The sequence below is a fragment of the Coloeus monedula genome, assembly GCF_965178545.1.
Source record: "Coloeus monedula genome assembly, chromosome: 2".
Classification (NCBI taxonomy): Eukaryota; Metazoa; Chordata; class Aves; order Passeriformes; family Corvidae; genus Coloeus; species Coloeus monedula.
In genome coordinates, this window is record NC_138782.1 from 12,788,873 (window position 1) to 12,811,695 (window position 22,823).

Consider the following 22,823-nt stretch of genomic DNA (forward strand, 5'->3'; position numbering starts at 1 on the left):
GGGGCTACACCAGAAGCTCTGGCTCGGGGCTTCAGCACAGCTCTACAGTGCCAGCTCCTCAGCAGGGAGCGGTGGGAGAAGGGTCTCTGGGGTTTTCATTAGAAGGAGTTGAATTTTGTTTCTTCCAGGTTGCACCTTGGTTGAAAAGCATTCTTTTGGACCCGCTTTTCCTGGAGGCGAGTCTGAAGCCTCAGTGTACTTTGCAAGACAGAATTTTACACTCTGAAGGACTTCAGAGGGGAAGGTGGGAAGCTGATATTCTGTTACTGACTCAGTGAGGCCATGGGCAAGACACTTCATGCCTCTCCATTTTTCTTTGGGGACTGGAAATACATCCTATGCAAACTCCCACTCAGATGCAAGTGTAACAGCCCCCCAGTCTGAGGGCAACACTGTGCAGAGGGCAAGCAAGTGATCAGAAAGGACCACAGGTGTAGCAACCACTTACTTGCTGCAGCTGCATCCCCGGGGTCAACTGTCTGTGGAGGCAGCTGCAAGGACGTTTCCTTTTCTCTCTCTGTCTTGATCTCTTTCTCCAAAAGCTCCATTGGCATCCGCTCTAAGTTCCTTTGAGCCAACTTGCTCAATGCAGCACGGATCTGCATGCAATGGGAATGCATCACAGACTGTAAGCAGAGACACACAAACCAGACACAACATCTCATCAGGAGCACAGGGTCCATAGAGTTCCACAGTCCTTGATGCAGCTCCATGTACATTCCAATGGTTTCTGAAGAATGTCTCCCATCCTCACCTTGGCAATTACACACAGTGAGGTGGAACACTTTATTGCCATAACCTCCCACTGCTCCAAGGTACTGTTTCTCAGCCTATGTCAGGAGGCCCTGCTTGAAGCAAGAAAATCACAGGAGTGCTCCAAGACAGATGAAGAGCCCACGTGACCAGTGAGCAGGCAGTTCCCTTCCTACAGGCCATGGCAGGAGAATAAGAACCATGTGCAATACGCAGCAAGGAGGGGTAATTAGCTGTTGCTTAACACTCATGGCCAGGAATTGCAGCTGTTTCTCACTTCTGGCTTCTGAAGGACTCAGCTGCTCTCTGAAACCATGAGGCCAAAAAGACGAGTCACGTGAAAACAAGTTGCAGAAACATTGATGTTAACGCGTGGAAAAATTGAGAATGAGAGGGCTGTGAGATACAGCAAGAAAGGTAACCAGGAAAAATCAAAGTCTCCCATTTTATTTTGCAGCCTTGCTTACACTCAGCATTAGAATCCTTGCTTCTGTGCTTCCCAGGATGCACTTTGCCCACATTCACTGATGTGTAGCTTGCTCTGCCATTCAGAACTGCTCTACAAGGGCCTTTGCACATAAAGAATGCTTCTGGCATGACCTTAGCACCGTCTCCAAACCAGTGACCTTGCCACCACTGGAAATAGCCAAGCAATTGCTCTGTAGCTGTCAAATATATGCCCAAGAGAATCCCCATCCCCCAAGAGTGGAAGATGATGATTTTCAGGGACATTTTGGGCCTAGCACTAAACAGTCACTGGAAAGGAAGTCTGCTCATCCCTGTCCTTATCCCTCACCTTTCGAAAGCCATCCTTCAGGGCTTCGGCACTCGTAAGGCCAGCACTGGTGGGGTGATCCGTCTCCTTGGCCTGGCTCAGTGGGAGGCCTGTTAATGGAAGCAAAGGTTCCTGGAAATCTCTGGCACACTTCAAGCCCCCAACAGCTGGGCAACAGGCAAGACAGCTTCCAGATTGCAGAGCTCTGATAAGACCCAGAGATTGTGTCTGAGAGCAGCAAGGTACATATGCCTAGAACCTTGCGCAATGGATGGGCTACTGCCACAGTGCACTGGCAGCAGACATGGCATTGCTCTGTTGGCCAGCAGAGTGAAACCTCCTGCATGATGGAGGCCTCAGCCCTGGATGCTGGAGAGCCACTGTGTTTGATAGAGAAGGGCAGAGACAGAGCTTGCTCTTGACAGAGATTCTTATCTGCCCTAATTCATGCTGATTTTAGTAAACATCTTCTTCCTGGTCCCTAAAAGAACTCCTGGGTTCTAATACCCGTAAGCATTTAGATCAATATTTTCTTCTCCTTGTGGCAATATTTTAGACGACATGAAAAGAAAAGCTTAGCAGTGCAGGAGTGTTAGCCAAATGTGAATTGTGTTCTTGAAACTGGATAATTTGCTTTCCCCAAGGATTTTCATTCTAAACTGTGTGAGATTGGGTCACTTTCAGGCCAGTCTGACTGAAGGCTGAATTTCCTAATGGAAGTGGAACAATGTAGCTCATTCTGAAACACTCTCCAACAGAGCCCTTAAAACTCAGAGGATGAATCACTCTTTACATGGCTTCACAGAGGATAAAAACACGTGGCAGCAAAGTAGCAAAAAAGCAATGTCTTAAATCAGGATTTTTTGCCCTGCAAAATGGTCAGCTTAATAAAAAAAGAGTTAGATATGGGCTTTGAGGAAGGAGGGCTATTCTGAATTGGGGACAAGGCTTTGGAAGATAAGAGCATCTGGGAAGTTGACAGGGAAACGACTGACTCCAGGGTAACCTCCTTGGGACCAGTGCAGTCAGTCCCAAGTGCAAAGTGGAGACACAAAATATAACAGAGGCCGCAATGCCAACCTAAGGCATCTGAAGCTACAGTATTTCATTGGAGAGATTCCCTGGAAACTTCTAAAGAGCTGCACAGGGAAACACACTCCTGCCAGCAGCCACTTGAGGCAGGCCAGGGGGACACCCTGACCCACTTGCACAGAGCCAGCACAGGAGCAGCCTGGCCTCTGGGCTGCCCTGGGACAGCAGGGAGCCCAGAGGCCTGTGCTTTCCAGGAATGGCTCAGCTGCACACGCACCCTCCTGCTCCTCTCGCGGCCCCACAGCTGAGCAGCCCTACAGCTACACGGGGCACTGGGAGCAGCACAGCTCATTGCAGGGGGCACATGCAGGGCAGAACTGTTCCCTGGCAATGTGCCCAGGCTCTCTAGGCTGGCACAAGAGCCTTCCTCCCGCCAGAGAGCGGCCCAGCTCCCGCCTTACCTCTTTGTGAGGCTGAGCCATGCTCAGCCTTCACCTTGTGCTCCCTGGCAGTGACCCCGGGGGCAGCGCTGCTCAGCTGCCCCTGCCGGGGCTCCTGGGCCAAGGCCCCCTGAGCAGGCTGCGAGCGGAGACCTGCACTGCCAAGCCTGGGGGTCTGCACAGCATCCTTGCAGCCAGCCAGGGGCGGGAGGGCACCAGGGTGGGGAGGCCGCACAGGGCCCTCCTTAGGCATGGTCTCCATCCACTTCTTCCTTGAGGTTTTGTCTACAGAAGAAGCTGTAGATCAGGTACAAGGGAAGCAGTGAGTTAGTTGAACTCCCACCTTTACAATCACCACAACTAATGGGTGAGGCACTCAAGGGGTTATTTATTATTGAGAAGATCGCTTTGTTTTTATTTTTCATGAAACTAGCATCACTATAATTGCTCTGAACTGTATGGAGCTGGCAGGACAGGAGAGAGAGGTTCCACTACTTTGCTTCTGTGCTGCTCATGGCTCATCCTCTACTTTGGGATCTTTTTCCTTCCAAAAAGTTGGCAACCCACAGGGGTCTCCAGAATTTGACAATTCCACCTAGGAAGTAATTGCTTTCCAAAGCCAGTGTCCAAGGCCTTTGTTTCTGTAACTCCTCCTTAGTTCTGGGTTGGGTTTTGTTGGTGGTTTTATTTCTCTTTACAACAAAGGCAGTGCTGGGACACAAACAATGGCACCACGTGTTAGAAGCTGCAGAAGCTTTGCACTCCCCATGAGATGTCCCCAATACTCAAGCAGCCTGTATCTGTAGGGAACAAATGGGGCATCCAAACATCCCACTTTTGCTCAAATTCATTGTTCCAGGGATTTAGTGCCTGCTTTCTTTTCTGCAAAGAAACTGAAACCCAACACAAACATGACCTGCGTCAAAACGTTTCTGATCATGGTGGTTCCTGACAAATCAAAATTTTCCCAATGGAAGTGGCATAGGGCAGATCATAAAAGGAAGACCTGTCTTAAATCTGGATTTTTTTCCCCCTGTAGAACGGTCAGGTCAATATTAAAAGAGATCGCTCATTTCTAGTGCAGAATTAATCCAGAAATGCCACCTTACTTAGTCAGCAATACTTCTCCCCAGATGCATTCAGCATTCCAGCTGCATATCAGCAATAAAGGAGTCATTCAAAAGGGGCCGTGCCCAGGATTTGGCAGAACTAACCCTGAGGCAAGGGACCAGTGGATCTGATCCCTTTTTCTGCATCAGCAAAATTGTTTCTTCAAATCTCATCTCTCCTATCATTCCACGCCCAGAGATGGCAAAGGAACAACAACACTGGCATTGAGGCTTTGAACTTGAAAGCAGGGGCTGACACACATGCACCAGACACCTCATTTGGTCTGGCACAACTCTTCTTGTCAGGGATCAGGCAAGGCAGGGAGGGGGGACAAGGCAGAAGGCATCTCCTCCCCCAGCCTCAGCCTGCAATACTGACACGGGCAGAGAGAGTCGGGGAAGAGATTTGTCCTTGTGAACCTGCCATAGGTGGCTTTAGGCTTGTGCTGTCAGAGGATGACAAACTCTGATCCTGCATAGGCTGCATCCATTTGGAAGTCTCCTTCCCCTTAACTGGAACATTCACAAGGCCTTTCTGTCTAAGGAGGTTTCCCTATTTCTCCCCGTGCAAAACCAGGCAATGTCCATGAATCTCCTTCAGATCTCAAAGGGTTCCGCACAGAAACTGCCCCAAGGGAAGGTGTCCTCCTTCAAAGGCAGGAGGAAGGAGTGGGAACATTTCTCCTTTCATGCTAAATGTCTTTTTTTCTCTACTAATTATGACCTTAGAAAGGGTGCAGGGAGATGAAGGCATGTGCAGGATGGAGAGGAATGTTTTCTTTTCCTGTGGCACATTTCCCGAGCCCCAAGGTACCGGTGCAGCTCCTGGAGTAATTTTCACTGCACCACCGGAGCACACTCCCAGTGACCAGGCTCTGGGAGAGTGCACTGAGCCCATCAAGGAATTGAAAGGAATTTGAAGACATTTAAACCAGGATGGTTTTCAACCAAACTGTCACAATGCCACCCCTGGGTCAGCATTCCAATGGTCAGTTTAGGACAGACATGCCCTGTACCTACCTGCATGTTCAGAGTTCTTCTCTTTGCTTCTGCTGCTGGATCTTGGCCTTGAGGAAATGGAGGACAAAAGAACATATGAGCAGGTAGAAAGAGAAGGGCATGGAATGTGTGTAGCATCAAAGGAGGCAAACCTTCTTAGCATGGTCCCCCTGATGAAGGAGGAAATGCAACACAATAAACCCAACACGATGCAAAGCTGAGGAATTGTCCTTAAGCTTTCAGGTGCTGGAGTCCCACAGAGCTTGCCAAGCTCTGGCTGAAACACAGCAGTCATTCTTCAACTTGCATCAGACCTGCCCAGTTCTCTCCTTTTGGAGCCAAGTGGCTCCTACAGCCTCTGTGAAGCAGCAAGAGCTGCTGAGCTGAGACACAAGTCTGTATGGAGGGCAGCTACTTTCGTTCTCCTGCCCAAGCCTGACTTTGCCTGCTCATGCCTTACACTGGTGACAGTCTCGGGCTACATGGGGTCATAGCACTGCTCTCTCCTGAGAATGACAGTACACCTCCTTGCTCTTTCAAGGACAAAAAGGCCTTTTTCAACTCAGCTGCTAGGTAAGGATATTCCGATTGCACTTTAAAAGCCCTACGGACGCTTTTCAATTGGAATGATACTTCTGGGACTCCTTCTTTATCCTTGTCACTAGGATAAGCTTGACAGCTACATTTTCTCACACATATATCCAAGCCAATGTCTTTGCATCAGGTACAGTCCTATAACTCTTCTCTAGCACCTTGCCCTCTTTGATCTTAAGCCCAGATCGAAACACTAAACATGGATCAGATTATACATCTGTACCCCAAGTTTTATCTGGGCTCTGGTTTCACGGTGGAGGCCCAGGCACAGAGAAGTCACGCCTGACATTTACAGAAGCAGCACCTGAATTTGCAGACACCTCCTCAGTAGCCAATATTTGCCCTGACATATCCTCATGGCTGCAGAAGCTGACAGTCAAGGATCACAGTACTCAAAGGACCGCAGTATCCAGATCCATGCAATACAGTTCCCAAATGACACCACAAACACCACAGAGGGAATCAGTAGCCGCGTCCAGCAGAGGACCTGTTCTGAGGTGCTCTTAAGCCCTGCCTCCTCTTCCCCACAACCACCTCTGCTCTTAGGGCATATGGTGTTGGGTTTGCCATTGTGCTGGATCACCACAGATGGGCAAAATGGGGACTACACTGAGGTTTGCCTAAATACATGGGAGAGATGACTGTGGAAAATAACCTCACGAGACGGGAAGAGCGAGGGGAACAGCACACTGGAGCAGCAGACACCTTGGCTTACCTCATCTCCTGGGACTCTTGGAAATCCAGCAGCGGAGAGCTTGGGACAGACGCTGCCGCACTGCTCACAGGGGGACTCACTGCCTTGCATATTGGGGGGATCAAAGGTGGTCCCAATGACCCCTTCTTCATACCCCCACCACTGGAATGCACAGGCATCAAGGAAGCCTGGAAAGAGCAGAAGACTCAGATCAAGCAACCAGCCTTGCCCCCATTCATGCCTGAAGACATTTAGCCATGCTCTTAGCTGCGACCTGGCACAGATGTCAAACTGATGGAGCAGCTTGGTCTAGGACAGGGAATGGAACGGGAAGTGGTGAGGGAGAGACCATGTCCCACATTTGCCACCGCTATCTCTGTGCTCACTTGTCTGGAAATGTGGCTACATTCCCAGATGGCATCCACATGTTTGGCACCAAGATGTTCTGCGGTGCCACTGCCTCCACTGGCCTTTTGGATCGTATGGGAATGGCCTTGGATCCCTCTTCTCTCCCTGTCTCTAAAGCACCTAACAGCCAGTGCTGATCTCCAGCCAAGTCCCCACAAAGCCATCCTGCAGGATGTCCAAACCTGCTTTCTTCAAGCCCCTCATTTCTGCTGCTGCTTCCCTTCCCTCGTACAGTTCCCCAGCAGCCTTTGAGCCCCGATGCTGCTGAGCTCTGGGCATGCTCGGTGCTCTCTCTCCAGCTCCCACACATCCAACATCTCAGGCTCACTGGCATTTAGGAAGTTCTGCCGAGCTCCCTGCCCTGCTGCTCTCTGGAAGGCCTCTGCCTGCCCAAGTTGCTCCAGGGCCCCCATGCCATGTCCAGCAAGGGGGGTGGAGGCAGCGGGGGCAGATGCACACCCTTCCTTAGTATCCCATTGTCCCTGGCACAGCTAAAGAGCCAAATCAGGCCCTGTTCAAACTTCAGCGGAAGGATCAGTTCCTGTCAGGGATACGCTGGGCCCTTTCTCAGCAAGGCAGGAATCAAGTACACAAGCCTTGGGTTGGACATTCTGTTTAGCAAAGCTGTTGTTCATCTGCCTCCTCCTGCACCCCATGGCAAACCCAGAACAACTGCAGGTCCTGGCCCTGCTGCAAAGGCAATCGTGGGGGTGGGCTCTGGGCTGCTCTCCCCATGGCCACCTGCCATCCCTTCCCTCTGGACAAAGCCATGCCAGAATGCACAAAGCTGCCCAGAAGCTGATGAAGTCTAGAAATAGCATCAGAGACAACTGGGCACAAGGGCATGGCTGTACAACTCAAAAGCTGACACAACCTGCAACTGACTTTGCAGGACTGCCTGTTCCAGCAAACACCTTTCTCCGTCCAAACCGGACACAGCTGACAGAGAACACCACCAAGACACAGAGATGGTTCACACACACCCGTAGTTTACTAACTGTAGAAGGATTGGTTCACAAGATTGGCCAACTTCAGCTGCTCTGACTGCCTGTTGGTGTTTTCTCAGCCATAAGACAGAGCAGGAGCCACAAGAGAGCCCAGAAACCATTCAAAGACCTCCCCTCCTATTGATACCCGCTGAGGACATGAAGCCTGCACTACACACCCACTGCAAAGACAGCCTGAAGTGCAGTGTCCTGCTGAGCTCTCCCTTTGCTCAGCTGCTTCCCTGGCCTCACAGCACAGCAGAAGGTCTCAGAGCTCTGCCTACAGCACATAAACTGAAAATCCACCAGACAGGACTTAGGCTGGTCCTTACCGTATATCCTTTTCCCTCTGAACTCAGCTCCTGCTTTTTTCTACTGTCGTCATCATCATTGCCGGTGATAGTTTTCCCATTCTCCTGCTCTCCACTACATATTCTGTTTGTGTTAGAAGAAGGAGGGCTCTTCTGGATGGGAGGCAATGGCTTGAAGGGAAGGAATATAGAGGGAGATTCCATGGTAAACTTCTTGGCAAGAGTGTAGCCAGTCAGTCCTGCAAAATGGAGACACAAAATATAACAGAGGCCGCAATGCAAACCTAAAGCTTCTGAAGCTTCATTGGAGAGATTCCCTGGAAAGTTCTAAAGAGCTGCACAGGGAAACACGCTCCTGCCAGCAGCCACTTGAGGCAGGCCAGGGGGACACCCTGACCCACTTGCACAGAGCCAGCACAGGAGCAGCCTGGCCTCTGGGCTGCCCTGGGACAGCAGGGAGCCCAGAGGCCTGTGCTTTCCAGGAATGGCTCAGCTGCACACGCACCCTCCTGCTCCTCTCGCGGCCCCACAGCTGAGCAGCCCTACAGCTACACGGGGCACTGGGAGCAGCACAGCTCATTGCAGGGGGCACATGCAGGGCAGAACTGTTCCCTGGCAATGTGCCCAGGCTCTCTAGGCTGGCACAAGAGCCTTCCTCCCGCCAGAGAGCGGCCCAGCTCCCGCCTTACCTCTTTGTGAGGCTGAGCCATGCTCAGCCTTCACCTTGTCCTCAGTCGGAAGTTGCTTCAGGCACCCCATGCCACGACTAGGAAGGGGGGTGGAGAGAGCGGGGGCAGGTGCACACCCTTCCTTTGCGTTCTGTCATTTTTGGCACAGCTAAGAAGTCACGTCCGGAGGTGTCCAGCTCAGCACTTTGCCATCTCTCTGCAGGTCATCGAGCCTTCACCAGCCCAAAATGTCGGAGAGGTTTTCCCGCACATGCGGAGGCTGGCTGGCAGCGTGCTTCCTCAGCTTGGCGCCCATCACCTTGTAGAGGGCGCAGGCAAGCTTGGTGACCACAGTGCGGACATTGGCGCTTCGGACAGGCAGCGCCTTGTTCCCCAGGAAGGACCAGAGCACGGGCAGGGCGTAGCGCTGGACGACTTCGGGGCTCCTGGGATAAACCCATCCCACAAGCGCTGCCGGAAGAGAGACACAAACTTCTTAAGCAGCAGCCTTAATGCAAACAAGGATCTACCTCTAGTTGTGATTTTGGGAGTCTCTCTGGCTAAGATCAGTGAAATAACAGTGAGAGCCCCATGATCCAGGAATGGGCAAAGCAGCTGAACATCCCCAAAACAGAACCACCAAGCCCTCAGGACTAATTTCTCCAAATCCGAACCTTGTACCTGTGGCAGAATTCACACCTTTACTAAATCATTCCACAATCTGTTTCCGGAATGATGAATGACCAAAATGTCAAACTGCCATTTATTTCCATTTGGAAGTTGTCTAAACCCACTGCTGAAGGATTGAAAGGCACTTTAGAGAGGAAATTGAGAGATTTCTAATAAAAAGGATGACTCCGTTTTTGTGACCTGGCTTAATTAGCAGTGGATTTAGCCCCAGCTAAAGCAAGGCTATAAATAAAGCAAGGCTATACACTGTCTTCTCTAGCATATATTGAGATTATCATTTTCCCATCCCTTGGCTATTGCTGACATAGCAAGCTCCTCTGAGCAATCAATTATCAGCTGCATTTGGAGCATTTTGGGCAGCGCTGACATAGGAAGACCCTGACTGCACACCCTGAAATGCTCAGTCCAATGGCACTTCCACAGCACAGGCAGGGAGCCTCAGCACTCTGCTTCTGCCCCTCTGCCCCCAAAGGCTGCCTTGCACAAAATCCATGCCTCTAACATGTGTGCTGAGTTTTGACCTAAGCTGTGACCCACAGGCACTGCAGGCTTCTGCCTCAAAACTTTCCAAGAGCAAAGCAAGAATTCTGTGAGGACAAAACAAACCCATCCCCTGAAACAGCATTTGCCACCATTTTCCCTAAAGGATCAGAGCAGTCCCTGAGCTTCCAAGAGAGGAGCCAGCTTGGGAACTTTTAGCCCCTCCCTTTCCTGGAGGCAGCTTCTGAGATGCCCCAGTGAGAGCTCAGCCCTGAGGCCGAGCGCCGCCCCCATCTCAGGTGCTGCACACCTCTGCAGCAGCCAGGGAAAACCTGCCCAATACACCTTCCATGGCTATTGGGCAGGAGGGACAAGCTCAGCACCTCCTGATTTGGAGGAGCCACTCTAGTGTCTATTCACTGGCATTCCCTGTAAACTCTGCCTCGGAAGACCTCTTGCCTTAGAAGGGGAGGCCATACCTGAGAGATGCTCCGTGACATCCAGCAGAGCTTGGCCCTTCAGTTCACTCCTTCGGTGGCTGAACTCTTTCAGCAGGGATACTTTATCTACAAGGGAAACACACATTTCTGCTCTCTCTTCTGAGGTCATAAGAGAAAGGACAGTGGGGAGGGAAGGGGCAGGGGCAACTACATTTTGTAAAAGAAAGGAAATTCCTGCTGATTTTTGAATCCTTTTCTTCTTTCCTTCCAGCCTACTTGGGAGGATTTTAAATTCCAAAAGAAAAGCTCTCCTTTCACATTTTAAATCCAAAGTTGTCTGCTGTACCAGGAGCTATGTTAAGCATTTCACATCAGGGACCTCAAGACTTCAATCACATGTAAGCAGTGAAAAGGTTTTGCAACCCAGAACTTTGCAGAAGTGATCTTCTCTCTCCCCTATGGAAAAGGGTGAGAAGGCTCCAAAATGCACACCTCCATTGCCACCTGAAGGATAAGCTGTTTTTAAATTGTCAGGTTACCTGTGTGGATCTAGGGACAAGACTCCAAGTTACTCATACAAGAGCTATTACTGCTCAGTGCCTCAGTAGCCTGTGGGTTTCTGTAACAGCTGTGAAATCAGATCTTGGCAGAGAGACTGGAAAATGAACGGATTTCCCAATACTTGACTGGCGTATGTATTTTAGTTTTTCTTGTGCCTATCTGTTGCGGTTTTGGGGGTCTTGTTTGAATTTGCTGTTGCCTGCATTGGCCTGCAAGCCTCGAGTCCAACCACTCTAATAAGCCATGGCAAGCTTTTCCTGGAGACAGAACATGTGTGGGATGAACTGTGGTCCCTCACAGGGTCACAGGGCTGGCAGTGACAAAGCAGGCAATCTGCTTCATTGGGAACCACTGCAGAGCTACACCCCAGGGTGGGTTTCAGTAGCAGGGTATTATTAAGAGCTCCTTTCCTGCATGAGATACAAAAAGGAGGTCCCAAATGATCTTCATGCAAGCATGCAGTAAAGAAGTGATCCTGCTGTCCTAATGAAGCTAATGCCTATGATGTGGAGCCTTCCAGGAGGCTGCTCTGCAGAGGTTCTGATGCGCCAGTGTCCCTTCATGCCAACAGCAAAGCTATTCATTTGGGAAGTCAAATGGGGCCCAGGCAAACTCCAAAAATCCCTTTGGCCCTGAATTCCAGCAAAGCTGTAGTCCAGCACTTCCTCTTCAGACAAGCAGCACAGAGCCAAGGGCTCCTGGGACTTTTGGGAAATGCTGATGCACATTCAAGCCTGTTGGGGGACTGGTGCGTAAGGACTGCACCTGCACAGCTTCTGGTGGGTGTCAGCTGGAGGTTTCCACAGACAACAACAGCTGTCAAGGCACTCAGCGTTCTCTTGACTCGCAGAGGCAGAGACACACTTGAGGAGAGTCCATGCCAGGGCTCAGCCTTACCTAAGTGAGCCATGGATTCTTCCAGCGCTTTCACAGCTGCGGCATAAACCCCGGGGTCCTTTGAGTTTAGGTTGTTTGTTATTCCTTCAACCAAACAGATGATCACCGGGTTTAAGCCATCTTTCAGGACGCCTATGATTTCAGCCAGCACATCCAGCGCCTTCTGCTTCACTTTCTTGTGCGTATCACCAAGTCTTGGGACAAAATAATCAAAAATCTGTGAAGAGAACAAACAACATGAAAGCTGGATTAAAATGTCCTTGTTTGAGGAAGGGATGCAGAAGTGAGCACTCAGCAATGTAAAAGATGAAAGTGATCCTTCCTGTCAGGTCAGCACTTGCTTGCACAATTTCCCTGTTTTCCTGTGGGCCACTCTCTGGAATGGTTGCACAACCTCATGCTGGTTGAAAGATTTTCATATATTTTGAAGAGGTTTGGGTGGGGACAGAATAGTTCCTATGGTGTTTCTCTCCACATTTCAGTCATTAAATTAATCCCATTTATTGATGCAAAACAGTATCTTTGCTTTTGAAGTATGGAACCAGATATTTACAATGCCCCTTTTTCTACACAGTTGCCTCAAGTTCTGAGGGCAGTTATGATTTTGCCAAAACTATGGCTGGAGGAGATCCAGGTTTTGTTCCATCTGTCTCAGAACCTGTGTCTGGAGAAGTGCAGGGCTCTGATCAACTCTTCCAGGATCCAGACCAATTGTCTACCTAGCAGGTAGACTTCTGAAATTTAATGTGCTGTACCGCTCTCATTAGAGCAGGTTCAGTCCCTTGACAGCCACATTATCAGGCACCATTTTCTGGACAAAGGGAAAAAGCAGCTGCTGGGAGGAGAAGGAAGAGATCTGTGCCTAGCCATTTCCCTCCTTTTCCAAAGAGAAAAAAGACCCCCCAAGAAGGGTGAGGACGGTCTTTACCAAGAGGAATAGGGATGCCGATGGAAACGAGTAGCCAGAGATGTGCCTGTGCAAGACAAGATGGAGTTTACAGAAGTATCCTTTTAAAAAAAATTGGTTTAAACCAGCCCAGCCTGATACTTCTCTTCCCCATCCAACCCCTTTTTTTTGTCTAGAGAATAATTGCCACGCTTTCAGTGGCTGGATTCCCTTCACTTAACCCAAGTGGGAGTAGGAGACAGCAGAAGTTACACCAGCAGAAAACTCTGTCCTCATCTGATGAACAGCATCAATAGGCACCTGCCAGACAAATACATCTGGACTGAAATCACTTGTTCTGAAGCGTGGACCTGAATTAAATATTTCAGGGGAAGAGGCACCAGCCTGTCCCACACAGCCAGGATGTAGTGCCAAGACACACTGAATTAACTTTCCTGCTACAGGCTTGGGAAAGGAGCTAAAGGAAAGGAACAATGAAGACACCCTACATACTTGGACAGTGTTAGTGGAGACGAGCTGGGGGCTGCTTTTGCACAGGTCTAGGAGGAGTGCCACTCCTTCCATCCGTGTCTTAAACTCCTTGGCTTCCAGGAGATTGTACAGCTTCTGGAGCGGCTCGGTTTCTTCCACAGCCGGAGGTAACGTGACCTGGGCTTTTGGGCGGCGTAGGAGGCGTCCATCAGAGGTAGACTTCACCCTGGAGAATAAAACCAAATGAGGACCTGTTGGTGATCATACCTTCAGTTAATTGTGAGCAGAACATCTCGGGGAGGTTTCCTAATGATGTGATTTCAAGCTAGAAAATCCTGACCTGAAAAACAATGGGAGACCTCATGACAATCATTACAGGAGACAATCTGCAAGCAACTTTCTCACCAGTGCTTACTCAGGAAAACCAAGGATGAGATGCATCTCACTTATCTCCAGACAGCTTCCCAGGTACACATGTTGCACTGCTTTGTGAGGAAAGAGAGACGCTACTTCCAAGTTTAAATGCCTCATCATGAGGGAGGTGTGTGTCTTATAATAAGGAAACTCATCCCTCTGGAGAAGTGTCTCTACAGCAGGCATGACAATCTGGAAAAGTAGCTCAGATGCATCTGAACAGATGGATGGGGGCATATCTGAAGGATCCAGAAAATCCGTAACAGGGATAAAAACAGAAGCCAGACATCCCAGCACTACGCTCACATGATTGCTTCCCTAGGGACTAGATCCACAGCTTAACAAACCCACTGGGAACAACTCTCTTGGATCAGCCTGTCCCTTCCATGAGCATGGGAAGATCCTGACTATGCTACTGAGGCCTGTGGTCACTCTCCTGCCAGCGCTGAGCATGAGAGAGCTAAATAACTCCCCTCTTTTATCAGTGGACAACAGGTACAAGTAGCTCTCCCACTGGCAGGAAGAGACAGCAAGGACCAAATTCCTGTCTCAAATGCTGATTGCAGCACAGGGGGAAATAAACCAAACATGCTGTCCATCAAGCAAACAGTATGAAGGACAGGAATGTCAAGACCAAACGTCCACATTGAGACACCTGTTGACCAAAGTTGCTCAGGAACTGGCGTGCTACTTACCACTCCTCTTGGTACTGTCTGAGGGTAAGAAAACCATGACTCAGGGAGGCCAAACCACATGCATGGGAAGTGCTATTTTGGGGAATGGCATCTTGCTTCTAGACTGGGACTTCTCATCAAAACACCCATCTGAAAAAGCCTGCTCTCAGAGGAAAAAAACCCTGCTTGAATTTACTTGTCCCAAGTGAGGCAGTGGAGACATGGCCCTCTCACAGCCTCCACAGCACTGTCCTTGCCACTGCACTGGATCTTCTGAGCTGCAACCAATGGGTGTCTTTTTGTCACCCATTTTTTGTGGAAAGCCTTCCAGAGAAGTTGTGTTCAGCGTAATGCAGAAGGAGACATTTTTTATGATAGAGCATTTGTAGGGAAAGGAAACAATCTCTGGCACAGGTCATCTCCACCAGAAAGATTTTCCTGAGGAAGAGACATGTAAAGCTTGCCATGTGCTTTGTCACATCTAACTAAAGTGCTCAGTACCGTTTACTAGAAGGCAATGTGGCCTGGGGCTTCTTCGAGCCATCGCTCCTCTTCTTCACAGGCTTCTCGACAGATGGGCGTTCATCCTTCTGCGTTTCCATCCCCTACAAAGGCATAAAGAAACCCCATGGATCTTTAGAATGTAAAATAGGATATTACCTGTTTAAAACACAACTTATAAGCAGGATCACTGCTACCAAGGCTTGGGCAAACATTTCCAAACTTACAGAAGGAAACAGGCCAGAGGTTCAGTGATGCCAACTCTTTGTTTTCAATAGCCCAAGGCAGGTTATGGCTGCTACCATACTGAGCAGCAGTCTAAAATCCCAAATTCATTCCTCTTGAGCATAAATGGGAATAATGCAAACTGGTAGGGAACTAATGCTCTTAAAGGAAGCTGCAGAAAAATTTGGACTCTTTGGAGGTTGGCCCATTGTGTTGGAAGTTGATTTGGTTCCACACTCACTCTCCCTGTTGCTGCACAAAGGCACACTCCCTTCTATAATGTAGGTAAAAAGAATTAAAAAACCCCCAGGCAAACAAATGATTTTCCACTGGATGCTGCTGAATTCACCAAGCTTCTTCCAGCTCCACAGGGCATGACAGCAGGGCAGTATTCCCAGAAGACAGACAGTAATTGTAGGAATTGGGATTGACTGGGACTGGACTTTTGTATATTTGGAAATTTTCTTGGCACTACTGCTTCCTGTGTCTTTTGCAAAGACTCTGTTATCTCCAGAAGCACTGTTCTCACTTAATTGCATCACTGGGGGCAGAGTAGGGATAGTGGGGTGGGGGGTTATGCTTAAATGTAAACCCATTTTCTCCTCTTTCCCTTCCCTGTTTGTGGCCCATATTCAAAATATCCAATACCCCACGTTTCCCCTAATACTATCAGTTCCTTTGTGCTCTGCAGATGAACAGGTTGAGGATCAACAGTTCATTCCCAGGAGCAAAATGATTTGGCAGAAGAGGAATGAGATAAAGTCAGATTAGGTATGTTTGATCGCATATCAGCAGTGGCAATACTTGCACAAAGGAGACATTTCTCCGACCAAGCACTTACTTTCTTCTTCATTCTTGTCAAAATATCTTCCAGGTCACGGGTGGAAAGAGATTGTTCCAAAAGCCTTTTAAATTTTGGGTGATTCAGCATCATTTTCACCATCTCCTGTCCATAATGCCTAAAACAAGAAAGAAAGAAAGAAAGAAAGAAAGAAAGAAAGAGAGAAAGAGAGAAAGAGAGAAAGAGAGAAAGAGAGAAAGAGAGAAAGAGAGAAAGAGAGAAAGAGAGAAAGAGAGAAAGAAAGAAAGAGAAAGAAAGAAAGGTGAACAAACAAAGGAGGAGTGTTAACAGAATAAGCTGATACCTTAAACTCAGCAGCTGCCATACCTGCATGAGAAGGCATTACCTACTCAGCAAAGAGAGAGATTTACCTCCACTTGTCACTGCACAGTGCTGTCAGCTGAACACAAGAGGCAAGAGGAGAACGTGGGGCAACAGAAAAATACAATCTCACTCTGAAACTGTGGGTGCGCTTCTGTGGCATCGAAGGATCCCAGGGAACAAGCGAAACACCTCTGCTTGGAGTCAGAGCTTATGAGCAGTGTCTTGCTGCCATTGCACAGGAATTTGCCTTTCTTTAACTGGCAGGGAAGCCAGGACCAAATGCCTCATGCTTGCTTTTGATTATTCTATACCATATGTATGCACAGGGACAGCTAGTTGCTCATGCCTTCTTGGCAGCTATTAATGGGAATTGAATCCTCAAAGTAAGGGGATTTTTTGGGGTGGTTTGGGTTGATTTTGCCACTAGGAAACCACAGTTCTCTTCAAGAAGCAATTTGGAGGTCATTCAGCCACAGATAAGAGCATTATAGGAATCTGCAGAAGAGGTTTAGAAAGACTGAATACATTGGCTAAAGACCCCTGGAATATTTCTAGGAAAGTCTTAAGTTACTGAGAAATAGATGTATGGGATCCTTCAGCGATGAACATTAGCCAACATTTTGGCTTTGTCTTGTGCACCTAAGGCCAAGCAAAACTGTTTGACTGGCTCATCTGATGGCTCTTTTGATCTCAGGAAAGAATCATTCAAGTCCCAGGAAGTTGGCAATGCTCCCTCTTGCGGGACAACCTCAGGTTCCCCAGCACAGTCATTTCCCCAGACAAGCCAGGGCAGCGGTCACAGCACCAAGGCTGACAGAGCTCAAGAAGCCTTTGGACAATGCTCTCGGGCACATGGAGTGACCCTTGGGGGGCCCTGCCCACGGGCAGGAGCTGGACTCGATGACCCTGATGGGTCCCTTCCAACTCAGCGTATTCCGTGACTCTGTGAACCTCATCCACACAGTGAGGGAACTTGATATTTCCTTTAGCTTCCACTCTTTTGTGGTTTTGCCCTTTACAGCCAGACACCCAACAGTTTTCCTGTTTTAGGAGGTGAAATGAAGATCATTACCTTGTGTCCTCGTGACAGTCCTGAGCAAGCGTCCCTGCCGCGTGCGCCAGCCTCTCAGCCCTGGGCGTTCCTGCGAGCTTCGTGACTCCAGTTTTCTCCATCAAGGACAGGAGGAGTTGGGCCGCGCACTTCCGCACCTGGACGTGGCGGCTCCTGGGAAGAAGAGAGCGGACACTGGGGCACAGGGAGCAGGGGGACACAGCGCAGGCCTTGGCCAGAGCATGCTCCCTGTCATTGCTGGGGGAAGGAGGCCTGGGCTCTCCCTGACACTTGGGACACCTGTAGAAGGTTCTGTCCGCAGAGAAACACAAAGTTAGCACTGTACAGAAGGACTGCCTGCAAGCAAGAGCGAGGAATTCAGTCTCCTTGCACTATCTGATACTCAACATCTTTCCCCAAATTCACTCTGAGAAAGAGGGAAATTAAAGACAACCCAGGCTGACCCATCAGGGGCCAGCCACTACACAGACAGCCGCAGCAGGATTGAGGATATTTCCACCCATTTACCCCCAAATCTGCAGACCTTGGGAAAGAAACAAATGCAGGGAAAACACGCTGTGGGACATGAAGTTGCAGAATATCCAGCAATGCAGCCAGTTTCTTCTGTGAGGCTTGGCAAGAGATACCTCTGAACGTTTGCCCCTTTTCCAAAGCTGAGGAAAGGGTGGCAGTCAGTTTAGCCAGGTTGTCCTGTTCTAGACAGTGTCTCTTGGGGACTATCAGGCCCAGCACCAACACTTAAGGCAGCACCTGCTTCAGCTGTCCCATGGCAGTCGGCCTGTGAAGGTGCCTGTACAGTGATTCATCATCTCAAGGCTAACATGAGACATCAGTTGGAATAGCAAGTGGGGCTCTAAGGCCAGGACAGTCCTACAAGACTCCTCTTGGCAGGAGCTGCACCTGCTGTGCAGGCTGTGCCACACCCAGCACGTTCTCCCCCATGTGCTCCATGCTGCAGCAAGAACCCTCCTTACTTCTCAAGTGAATGGCATAATGAGGATGCATGGTTTTTCCCAGGGCCTCTGTGGTTAGGGCTGTGAAATATCAAAGAGCGCTCACAGCTGCAGTTGCAATTGTCCCTCTTCCCACAAAACCACAGGGCTCTATCCTTAGCCTTTGCAGGCACTTGCACTTGCCCACCATTCACCACATCTAGGCAACTCGGACAGACTGGGAGAACTCCAGGAAGCAGCAGCAAGCTGAGTCAGGGGAGGTTGAGGTTGGATATCAGGAAAAAGTTTTTCACCCAGAGGGTGGCTGGGCACTGGAACGGGCTCCCCAGGGCAGTGGTCACAGCACCAAGCCTGAGAGAGTTCAGGAAGCCTTTGGACAACGCTCTCAGGCACATGGTGTGACCCTTGGCGTGTTTGTTCTGTGCAAGGCCAGGAGCTGGACTCAATGATCCTGATGGGCCCCTTCCAACTCAGCATATTCTACAGCTCTGTGATTCTGTCAACTAATGGGCTGCACGAGGGCAGAAATAGGTGACAAGAGGAAAGAAGTGAGGTTGATTGGAGAATCAAGACACTGAGTTCACAGAAGATGCAGGATACAGGACCCTTCCCTCCCACCATTCCCATTCTCTCTCTCAGCCCTTCTGCCCCCCACACAACAGAAGGTGAAGAATATCACTAAGAGAAGAAGAACCTACTGGACTCCACTGTCCATGAGAGCAGTCATTGCTCGTGCAGGAGTCACATGCTCCACCATGACTCCCAGGGTGTGACTGGCTGCTTTCTGAACAAACTCTGGGGAGTTCCACACCATCTGGAGAAGGACCCGAGCAACCTCATCCACCTCCGAGTCCATGTCCTTCTGCAAGGTCACAAAGAGCTCTCCAAGAGTGACGATTGCAGAGTAAGACACCTTTGAGCGAAGGTTGGTCACCTGGGGAAGTCATGAGGGGAAACATAAGAATCACCTTGAAAAGAAAACCAGTTGCCTTAGACAAAAGTCCCAGGAAATGACAACACTTCCCGCTGTGTCCAGGGGAACACAAAAGCACAGGCAGAGCAGAAGAGCACAAGCACAGAAAGGCACTTCACTCTGGCACCAATTTGTGCTAGGCCTCAGGCCTGCTTCCTGCAGGCCTAAAACATATTCTTTCACTTAAAGTGTTCTACTTAACTCTTCTGGAATGTCCACTGCTTTGGTTTTAGGCCCTTTCATTCAAAAAACAAAGAAACAAATTAAAGCAAGGGCTGCTCTCAAGCCATAAAGGCACAAGTCATAAAGACAAAAGAGTCATTTGCTCCTGTTTGAAAAAGCAACAGCAGCAGTTGAAGCCCTCAGCCAGGAAACAGAAAACACAGGCTCAAGTCTACAGACTAATTGGCAGTGTTGAATTACAGCTTGGGCAGAGATTTGGACTGCAGCAAATAACAGAATTAGTGTCTCCGTTTCTGCATTTGCACGTTGCATTGTAATGGCAGCTCGCTCCAAGAGGAGAGTGTCAGATGCCCGACCTACCAGTAAATAGAGCTACATGTGCACACAGATCCTATAGAGAGCTGACAGACATGAGAAAGATAAGGTCTAGAAACAGAAATGAAGGCAGTCCCTGAGCACACAGGGAGATGAACAAGCACATATCTTCTCTACACACCGTGTATGAAGCACGGAGGACGATTCAGAACAAGGTTCTTACCTCGTTGGTAAGTGCCAAGCAAACCTCACGAAGTCTACAAAGAAGGACTTCTGAGTGGGACTCAGCCAGGTGTTTGATGCTGAAGAGTCCCTTCTCCTTCAGCTCCCTGAAAGGCAAGTACCAAAAAGAGTGACTTTCTCTCCACCCAAGAACTAGGCAGCACCCTCTGAATTTACCAGGCTGGCGGCTCAGTCAAACAAAGGGAGGTGCTTTTCAAGCAGTCCTTGATGAAATCGTGGAACTCACTGCCACAGGTTGCTGTGGCTGTCAAAAGCATACACAAATCCAAGAGGCAAATAGAGGGCTTTCAGAGTCTTCATTTGTGGCTGTTTAACAAGACAGCCTTTCTGAAGTCTCTGGCACATGAAGTCCCAATGTCAGTGCTTCCTGGAAGCTGTGAGACCGTGCCATGCTGCTGTTTCTTGTCACCTCCCTGTACCCGTCCCTGAGACACAGTCCCATTGGGCTGTGTCTGGTGCAATTTCCTTCTTTGCCAGCCCCAGCAGGCAGTTCAGCAGTGAGAGTCTGCACTGGCACTCTGTAGCTGAGTTTCCACTCTGCAATCTAGGCCTGTCTGTCACCCACTCCACTCCGCCTCACACATTCCCCAGGAAAGCAGCAGGATGCCCCAGAAGATTCCACACCAGGGCAAGAACAGCTGAAAGTCTGGCTTTTCCCAAAAGCCCCTACCTAAAACAACAGCAACATGTTATTTACAAGGTGCAAACAACTCCCTCTCTCAGCACTTGCTTTGTGCAGGACCTGAGCTACAGGAAGGCGCGTGATGCATCGGGGCTGCAGCGCAGGGCTGGCGGCCGACGCCACGGGCATCCCTGAGTGTCACCCGGACCCCCCACAGCTGCAGAAGCTCTCTGCACCTCACAGGGCACCAAAGAGAAATGGGGAAGAGAAAGCAGAAGAGAAAGGGCAGAGCAAAGGCGACTGCACAAGGAGATGCATCGCTGCAGATTTTTCATGCTTATCCCAGGGTGAATGGAGTCCTTATCCCAGTGTGAATGAAGCAGTGAGTAGATGATAACCCAGACATCAAAAAGACAACCAATATCACCTAACATTTGTGGGGTTATCACCTCTGGACTTCTAGAGGCCTCCTTCTGTCTCTGTTTAAGTTTGGGACACATTGTGAGTATTGACAAAACATCTCAGGCCCATATGAAGCAGTGAGAAGGAAACAGTTGAATTGCACAAGTGCAAGATTCCTAGAGGATTTTATTTCTTTTTCCTTCTCTTCTGCCATGAGCCCCTCAGGACTAATGACAGGCTGAGTGACTCTATAGCACAACTCAGTGCATTTCTCAGAAAGAAGAGCTCCCTGTAGCTGCTCCTGGGACTCACATGCGGAAGGTCACAGGCAGACCCTGACTCCTGCAACTGCTGCCAGCAGTGGGACCAGAGACAAATCTTACTCAGTCCCACTGGGCCCCGAGGCACCCAAATCTCTACACTCCAAACTGCTGCCATCCTGCTTCTGGCTTCAGCCAGCAAATCATCTTGTCCCACAGCTTTCTCTCTTCCCTCAAGATATCCTTTGCAGCCCCACAGAGCAGCAGGCAAAGCGAGGAAACAGCACGGACCTGCTGCAGCTGGAGCACTGCTGCAGACCAAGGCCAAGAAAAGGCTGCTCTCCAATCTTTATCCTCTCTCTGCTCTGGAGTGGTTTCACTGGTGCCCCTCGGCCCTCTGGGCTGTTGGGGCTCAGAGGCACTAGCAAGATACTCTCCTAACCTACCTTAACACTAAGAGGGAGACAGAGTGAACGGGGCCTTTCTTACCAGTCATCGCTGCTGAGCAAGGAGAGTGCCTCGAGCAAGGACTGCTGTGGCTCCAAAGAGGCTCCGTCCTTCTGCCCCTTCCCACGGAGCGGCTCCTCTCGGCGCTCGGCACCAGTGGCCGTCTGCGGGGTCACTGTAAGGAGAGGGTCAGCCATGAGCGCTGCAGCCCCGGGCAAGGCACCCCGCCATGGAGCGGCCTGCAGCCCCATCTCCCAGCCAGGCTTCCATGAGGTACAAACTGGCACTGGCTCAGAGAATTCCCTGCTCTCTGGCTCCTTGCTTTCTCCCAGCCCCCCCCAGCTGGGCACAGCTCCTTGGCTCAACCTGACAATTGCCCACACAGCGCCAGCTCCCAAGTGCCACAGGTACCACAGCCAGCGGCACCTTCCTGAGGCCGCAGAGCTCCCACTCCCTGGGAGACAGTGCCCACCAGCAGGACTTGCTCCCCAGGAGGGACCCCTCAGCTGCCTCTCCTGTCTCAGCGCCCTGATTTCCCCGAGCCCTGAGGACAGAGGCACTCTGCAACTCCCTGAGGAAAGACCTGCAGCTGCCTCGTGACAGCACCAAGCCGAGCCTGAACAACCGAGTCCTGCTGGGCCCGGCTGAATCCCCTCAGAGCAGCTACCAGGGAACAGCGATACCTGACCCTTCACACCTCACAGCGCCTCTGTTCCCATTGGCTTCAAATATTCTAGACAGAGGGCAGCTGAGTGCACTTACATTTCAGCCTGCTCTTGGGAAGGGAGTAGTTCATGGATTTTGCTCTTTCTAAGCATCATGAATCTGTACTATTTCAGTAAAGTACACACTGGCTGTATTTGAAAGATGCTGAGGTGAAATTTGTTTGTCATCAAATGGACTTGTGTGCACACTGTGCAAGCCTAAGCTTTCTCTTGTGGAAAAATGGAATCTCTAGTCCAGATGGTGGATAAAAAAGCCTTCCAAATGCAAATTGATGATAAGAATATGTAAATACAGATGCAAATTGTTGGCAGATGAACTCTCTTGATAGTCAGTTTACAAGGTATGAGAAAAGTCAGATGATAAATGCATTTCTTATGAAACCCACTGGTCATCAAAAGGACTGTTGATCATCAATTTCATGTCATGCACTCAA